Source organism: Cricetulus griseus, chromosome 5 (genome assembly GCF_003668045.3).
Source record: "Cricetulus griseus strain 17A/GY chromosome 5, alternate assembly CriGri-PICRH-1.0, whole genome shotgun sequence".
In the NCBI taxonomy this organism is placed as follows: domain Eukaryota; kingdom Metazoa; phylum Chordata; class Mammalia; order Rodentia; family Cricetidae; genus Cricetulus; species Cricetulus griseus.
In genome coordinates, this window is record NC_048598.1 from 20,858,810 (window position 1) to 20,866,945 (window position 8,136).

The window sequence follows — 8,136 nt, forward strand, 5'->3', positions numbered from 1 at the left end:
AGAATATGTTACTGGGCAGTAGGGGGCAGTGTGAGCCTTGTCTTGCCACAGGCCCCAGGCAGAGTGGAGAAGAATGAGGGGAGAAAGGAAACTGCTTGATTCTGAGCAGAGAGAGCTGCAATGGTTAATCTTTTGGGGGGATGAGGAGAGAGGGATTGCTTTCAGTCTGTGTCTTCCCTAGTAAGCTTGTGTGTGCATAGTGTCCAAGTGAAGGACTGGAGTGGGCGTTCCAAACCAGAAAATACTGATGTCATGGCTCCTCACATGTTTTATTTATAAAAGTCCCCAAACGTCACCCCTGGTTGTGTTTATTTTTAAAAGATGGAATCCTGGGGCCGGAGAGATGCTCAGTGGTAAGAGCACTGTTGCTCTTACAGAGGACTGAGTTTAAGGCCTGTGAGAAATGCAGCCACACACATTTTTTCTTTTTATTTATTTTTCTCTTACATAATACACCCCCCACTACAGTTTTCCCTCCCTCACCTCTTCCAGTCCTTTTCCCCCAGTTCCACTGATCCTCTGTTTCCCTTCAAAAAGAGTGGGCTACCCAGAGATATCAACAGAAAACGGTATAATAAGCTGCAATTAAGACTAGGTACAAATCCTCATATCAAGGCTGGACAAGGCAACTCAGTAGGAGGAAAAGGGTCCTGAGAGCAGTAAAAGAGTCAGAGACACCCCTACTCCCACCGTTAAGAGTCGTATAAAAACCACAAGCTAAACAACCATAACATTTATGCAGAGGACCATGCAGGCTCTGGGATTGTTGCTTTAGTCTCGGTGAGCCCTTATGAGCTCTGCTTAGTTGATTCTCTGAACTAATTCTCCTGGTGACCTTGATCCCTTTGGCTCCTACAATCTCCCCCGCCCCTTGAGTTCCTCAAGCTCCACCTAATGTTTGACTGTGAGTTTTTACATCTGTTCCCATCAGATGCCAAAGGAAGCCTCTCTGATGATGATTGGGCTAGGCACCGATCATGTTTGTCTTTCTGGGTTATATAACTCAGGATGATATCTTTTTCTAGTTCTATTCATTTGCCTACAAATTTCATGATGTTATTTTTTCTAACAGCTGAGTAATACTCCATGTGTAAATGTACCACATATTCTTTATCCATTCTTTGATTGAGGGTCACATGGGTTGTTTCTGGCTATTATGAATAAAGCCACTAAGAACATAATTGATCAAGTGTCCTTGTGGTAGGATGGAGCATCTTTAGGGTATATGCCCAAAAGTAGTAGAGTTGGGTCTTGAGGCAGATCAATTCTCAATTTTCCGAGGAACTGCCATATTGATTTCCATAGTGGCTGTACATGTTTGCACTTCCAGCAGTAATGGAGGAGTGTTCCCTTTGCTCTATTGCTCTACATCCTCACCAGCATGAACTGTCGCTTGTGTGATTGATCTTAGCCATCTGACAGGTGTAAGATGGTCTCTCGATTTTGATTTGCATTTTACTGATGGCTAAAAAACTGACATGTTTATCAGTGGAATTGAGTCAAAGACTCAGACATAAATCCATATACCCGTGGACACATGATTTTTGATAAAGAAGTCAGAAATGCAAAATGGGAAAAAGAAAGCATCTTCAACAAATGGTGCTGGTCTAACTGGATGTCTTCATGTAGAAGAATGCAAATAAATCCATATTTATCACCCTGCACAAAACTCAAGCCCAAGTGGATCAAATACCTCAACGTAAAACCAGATACACTGAACCTGATAGAAGAGAAAGTGGGGAATAGCCTTGAATGCATTGGTACAGGAAACAACTTCCATAACAACATCAATCATAGGCACTAATGTCAACAATTAACAAATAGGACCTCATGAAACTGAAAAGCTTCTGTAAGGCAAAGGACAGTGTCATTAGGACAAAGCAGCAGCCTACAGAATAGGAAAATGTTTTTACCAACTACACATCTGATAGAGGGCATATATATATATATATATATATATATATATATATATAATATATATATGAACTAGACATCAACAAATCAAATAATCCAATTTAAAAATGGAGTACAGATCTAAACAATTCTCAATAGAGGAATCTCAAATGGCTGAGAAACACTTAAAGAAATGTTCAAAAGAAAAATCTTAAGAGAGAGGAGAAAGGTCTTACTATGTACCCCAAACTGGCTTTGAATTCCCGGATTCCAGATATTCTCCCTCGATTTGTGGAGTGTTTCATTCAGTATCGCACCTGGGCTGGGCAGTGGTGGAGCAGCTGTCAATCCCTGCGCTCGGGAGGCAGAGGCAGGCAGATCTCTGAGTTTGAGGCCAGTCCGGTCTACAGAGTGAGTTCCTGAACAGCCAGACTACACAGAGAAACCCTGTCTCAATAAATACTGTGGGATAACTTTTTTGTACACTGTTAATATGTGTGACTTTTCCTTGGTTAATAAAGAAGCTGCTTTGGCTAGGTAGCAAGGCAGGATACAGCTAGGCAAGAAAGCCAAACTGAATACAGGGAGAAAGAAGGGTGGAGTCAGTGATGCAAGCCAGCTGTCCAAGAAACAAGATGCCAGCAGGCTGGTAAATGTCACGGCCATGTGGCTATACACAGATTAATAGAAATGGATTAATTTAAATGTAAGAGCTAGTTAGCAATAAGCCTGAGTTATAGGCCAAGCAGTTTGTAATTAACATTAAGCCTCTATGTGATTATTTCGGAACTGGGAGGCCAGGAAACAAATGCCCTGCCTTGATTTACATCTGATGTCCAATGAGGGTCGTCACGTAATGAGGGAAGTCTGGGGATTGTGTTACCTTTTATTAATATCAAAATGGGTGCACAATGATTACAAGACAGAATGAGGAATCTGGGCTGTGTCACCAGCTGCTCCACTGTTCCCACTGGGAGACCAGCTCTCCCCTGCTGCTCTGCAACCTTGTTCCCAAAAGACGATGGGGAACTCTAAGCTGTGGCTTGCTGAGAGCTCATCCACCATCCTTCAATTCCTGATTGCCCTGCTCTCACCTCCCGAGTGCTGTGTTTATAGGCCTGCACAACCATGTTCAATCTAGGTGGCCCTAGGGGTTGAACCCAGGGCTTTCATGGATGCTGGGCAAGCACTCTACCAATTCAGCTGCATCCCAGCCCCTTGCTTCTCCTTTAAAATGTCTTTCTTATGTGAACACAAAAATACTTCTCTTGAAACTGCATCATTGTAGAAGAAAACTTCTATTTACTGTTTTCAGTTCACCTCACAGTCAAATTTTGACTTACTGTGACCAGATTTCTACCTCAAAAATTTGAAATTATTGAAATAAAAAATAAATGCCTTTTAGTACACTAAGTTTTTGTTTGGTGACTTGATGTCTGGTACTAAAGTATTTTACCTTGGCTGGTAAAGATATTGGCCGTGATACTGCTCTCACCGAACTGACCTGTGTGGACCTTTAAGCAGTCTCTTTAACATAATGGACCTCTTTCCTTAAAAGCTGGTCCAGGCCCAGTGGTGGTGGTGCACACCTTTAATTAATCCCAGCACTTGTGAGGCAGAAGCAGGCAGATCTCTGTGAGTTCAAGACCAGCCTGGTCAACAAGAGCTAGTTCCAGGACAGCCTCCAAAAGCCACAGAGAAACACTGTCTTGAAAAAAAAAAAGAAAGCTGGTCCAGGCTGGGTATGGGACACCATGCTTTTAGACCCACCACCCTGGAGGCTGAGGCAGGTGAATCTCTGAATTTGAGCCCAGCCTGGTCTATAGAGCAAGTTCCAGGATATCCAGGGCTGTACAGAGAAACCCTGACCCAAAAAAACCAAAAACCAAAACTAACCAAAAAGGCTAGTGCAGGAAGTAATCAACTTAAGGCCAGAGCTCAATACTTGTCAGGAAGACCTTATTTAGGGATTTGCTAAGAGTGAAAGTCATGATCTCAGCCATTTGTCACGTAAACAAAGCATATTTGTAACCGTTAGCTGAGAAGGTACAGTTTGGAAGCACTTTATCTATCACTGAAGAAGATAGGCACTCAGCTTAGCGGATTGTCAAGGTCATGACCAAACTACTTGATGTTACTGCTCAGATGTGATGTCTGTAGTCTTTGGCTTTGCAATGTAGCTGGAAAAAAGAAATAGCCGGCTGCGGTTCTTGGTGAAGTGACACGTTGTGCCTAGTTCTTAGTGATTTGGTACTTGTGTTTTGGGGGAGCAGGACAGACAGTTCACTCCTTTCTATGGAGATGAGAGCTAGCTACTGAGAGCTCCTGATTTTATTTATCAGTCTAAGCAAGTGATGGAAAGTCTCTTCCAATTGCTGGGAAGGTTGGATGGGAGAAAGTCAGCTTTTGGAAAACCACTGCAGCATTAGTGTATTTTTAAGTGGTAAGAAGGAGGGAGGGAGGGAGAGAGGGAGAAATCCAGGGCACACGGTAGATAGCGCTCTGTAGCTCGTCATCATTTTAAATAGCGAGTAAAATGGTGTGGAATATTACTTTAACTAGGTAAAGATGTGTTGCATTTGTTTTTGCTACAGAATATTACTTTACATGTGTAAAGGTGTGTTACATTTGTTTCTGCTGTCTCTGTTAACGATGTAAAGATGTGTTATATTCGGTTATACTGCATTTATTAAACTATGTAAAGATGTGTTGCTGTTTCATCTTGCCTACCTAAAGCACAGGATTGATCTAATAAAAAGTGGAATGGCCAATAACTGGGCAGAAAAGGAATAGGCAGGACTGGAGGGCAGAGAGAATAAATAGGAGGAGGAATCTAGACAGGAGAGGAAGAACTAAGAAAAGAGAGGGACACATCCCGGGCCAGAAGCCAGACAACTAACAGCCAGATACAAGAAGCAGTGAAAGTAAGATATACAAGAAGGATAAAAGGTAAAAGCCCAAGGCAAAATGTAGATAAAGAGGAACAGATTAAAATAATAGCTAAACTAAGGACTAGCATTAAAAACTAATAATAAGTCTCCGTGTCATGGTTTGGGAGTTGGTTGGTAGCCCCAAAGAAAAGGCCTGCTACAATGGAAATTATTACAAAGGGCAGGACAGACATAATACGTAGTAAACGCCACATTTAAGTAGAATAGGGGGAAAAGATACTGGTTTAGATGACTTATGAAACCTGGGCAATGCAACGGATTCTTACCTCAGTAAGTTTTGGGAAGACATTTGTTTGTACTAGATATTGGGATGCAAAGGTAAATCAAACATCACTCCCATTCCCTAGGAGCTTCCAGGACTTTTGCTAGCACAAGTGGGGAAGTGTCATTTTGTCTCCTGTTGACAACTAAGGAAACACATTGCATTCTCCCTACAGGAGGTCCATGGCATAGGCACAGGCCGACTGAAGCAAGCAGTGTGTGAGTGTGTAAATCTTGAAGCCACTCCTTGCAAGGCTGTCTGTACTCTGGTATCTTGTAAGAGGATCTGTGGCTGCAAAGGTTACAATGGACACTGATGACACCCTGTGGAAGGTCTCACCATCCAGGGGGAGCAGAAAGGATATGTGATAGATAGGGTTTTAGCTGGGGGGCGGGGTGGTAGTAGGGGAGGACGGGAGGGAGAGGGAACTGAGATTGTCATGTAAAACAATCTTGTTTCTAGTTCAAATAAAAAAATCTGCCAGAGAGAGAGAGAGAGAGAGAGAGAGAGAGAGAGAGAGAGAGAGAGAGAGAATCCGTGGCTGAAAAAAGTTTGGATATGGTTGTATCTTATTCATTTTTGCTTTTGCACAGAACCAGTCTGTGTTGCTTGCAGCATGACCAGGGCAAATATGTGGTTAAAACTGGAAAAGTAGGCTTCTTTCTAGGGCAGTGAGACTATGTATGTTACTATAGTGGTAGTGTATGTTACTATAGTGAACACATTCTCATACTCTGTTCAAATCCATAATGTACCGTAACAAGACTGAACCCCAATGTCAACTATGGGCTTTGATAATGTGCATCGTTGTAGGGTTACCAATTGTGACCCATGTCCGCCTTGAGTACAGGGTGCTGAACGGGGGAGGCTGTGTATGTGAGGGAGCAGGGGGTGGGGTAAGGAAAATATCTGCATTAGATTCAATTTTCCTGAGAAATCACACTCTTAGAAAACTGAAGTCTATATAAAACACAAACAAACAAAAAACCCTAAGCAAAACACCCAGTACAGCCATGTGTATGTAGTTCTAGACATGGAAGTGTAACCGGAGCATCTGAAGAGGGAAGGTTGGGCCTCGTGATGTACCACAGATGCCAAAATTTGCATGAGTCTCACTATGCTGGGAGATAAGGTGGGTAGGGCTGGGTCTTGCCCTTTACAAGTTCCCGTTGATGTTAGTTCCCACTGACACTTTAACATGTAATTCGAGGGTGGAATAGACTGGGAGAGTTTTTATAGTCTAGATGAATTCCAGTGGGGGGTGTTATCTTCTGCTTCTGCCCTTATCTCCTAACACAGTACCTTGCCCCACAAAGATGGGGTCAACAAGCTGGCAAGAAAGCAGGCACAGCTAATGTGTAGATTTCGCTTGCAAGGACTGCTATGGAATCAATTGGTGCCTCTTTTTTTTTTTTTTTTTTTTTTTTTTTTTTGAGACAGGGTTTCTCTGTGTAGCTTTGGAGCCTGTTCTGGCACTAGCTCTGGAGACCAGGCTGGCCTCGAACTCACAGAGATCCGCCTGCTTCTGCCTCCTGAGTGTTGGGATTAAAGGCGTGTGCCACCAACGCCCAATCGGTGACTCTTGATTTGGAGCATATTAAAAAGCTGGACACAAGGAATCTTTCTTTCATGAATTGAAATGTTCAGTTGGTTTTATTCTACCTTGAAACAGCTCCCCCAAGTAGTGTCTCAATTTGTCACTGTGCCTATGACACATAGGCAGATCACTCCAGCACCTTCTGGGAATGCAGCTTCTGACTCTGTGTAGCCCTGACTATCCTGGAATTTGCTCTGTAGACCAGGTTGGCCTCGAACTCAGAGATCTGCTTGCCTGCCTGTACTTCTGGGATTAAAGGAGTGGGCCGCCGCCACCACCACCAGGCTGGGAGTATACATCTTGAGGGTCTGGTGTCTTAGTTGGCTTGGGTTCTCATGACAAAATACCACAGATTGGGTGACTTAACAGAACTTCTTAATTTCTTATTGTTCTGGAAGCTAAAACCTTGTATCACGTTGGAGAGAGAGAGAGAGAGAGAGAGAGAGAGAGAGAGAGAGAGAGAGAGAGAGAGAAAGAGATAGTTTCTGATTTCTAGCCAGGTCACTAATACTATCATGAGGCCCCTCTTTCATGCCCTCATTTCCTCAAAGAACATCAAATTAGGTGAGGTTTCAGCATCTGGATTCTGATCACACAGTTCAGTCTGCAGTGCCGGGAAATGCTGTTAGTCAGTCCTTACTTAGAGTGGCAAGGCCCTAAGAAAAAGTTTATGTACACGTGAAGTTTAAGGGGATCAAACTTGCCTTAATAAGAAATAATGCTTGACACAAGAGGTCAAAATTGTTTGCTGAGTGTGGATGGTGCACATCTGTATTCTTGGCATTTGAGAGGCTGAGGCAGGAGAATCACTGTATAATGTCTTTCAGGCTAGCTTGACCTATCTCAAAATACAAAAATTATTATAAGAAAGCCTCATAACTATAATAAGTATCTCAGTAAAGTCACTATTGCTCATGTTATATGATTGCATAAATGCATCAAATTGTGATTTCTGTGGGACTTTAAAATGATACATTGTAAGATGGCCTTATATGTGGAGTTTATACAAAAGCATAATGGTTCAAATAAGAGCCATGATGCTGGGATTTGATCACTGAAATCCTCTGCCTACAGGAGACCTGAGTTAGCTTACCAGAAGACACGTGTGGCAGCTCACAAGCACCTGTAACTCCAACCCAGGGGACCTGACACCTTCCTCTGACTTCCACAGGCACCGCACTCACACACACACACACACACACACACACACACACACATATACACACATACACATACACACACATACACACACATACACATACACACACATACACACACATACACATACACACATGCACACACACACACAATTTAAAAAGTTGAAAATAAATCTTAAAAAAACACCATGATGTTAAAGCAGCAGCTTACATACTGTGTGATTTATCTTCTGCCAGAAACTTCTTGTCAACACTACTGATAGAACAAAAGGGTAT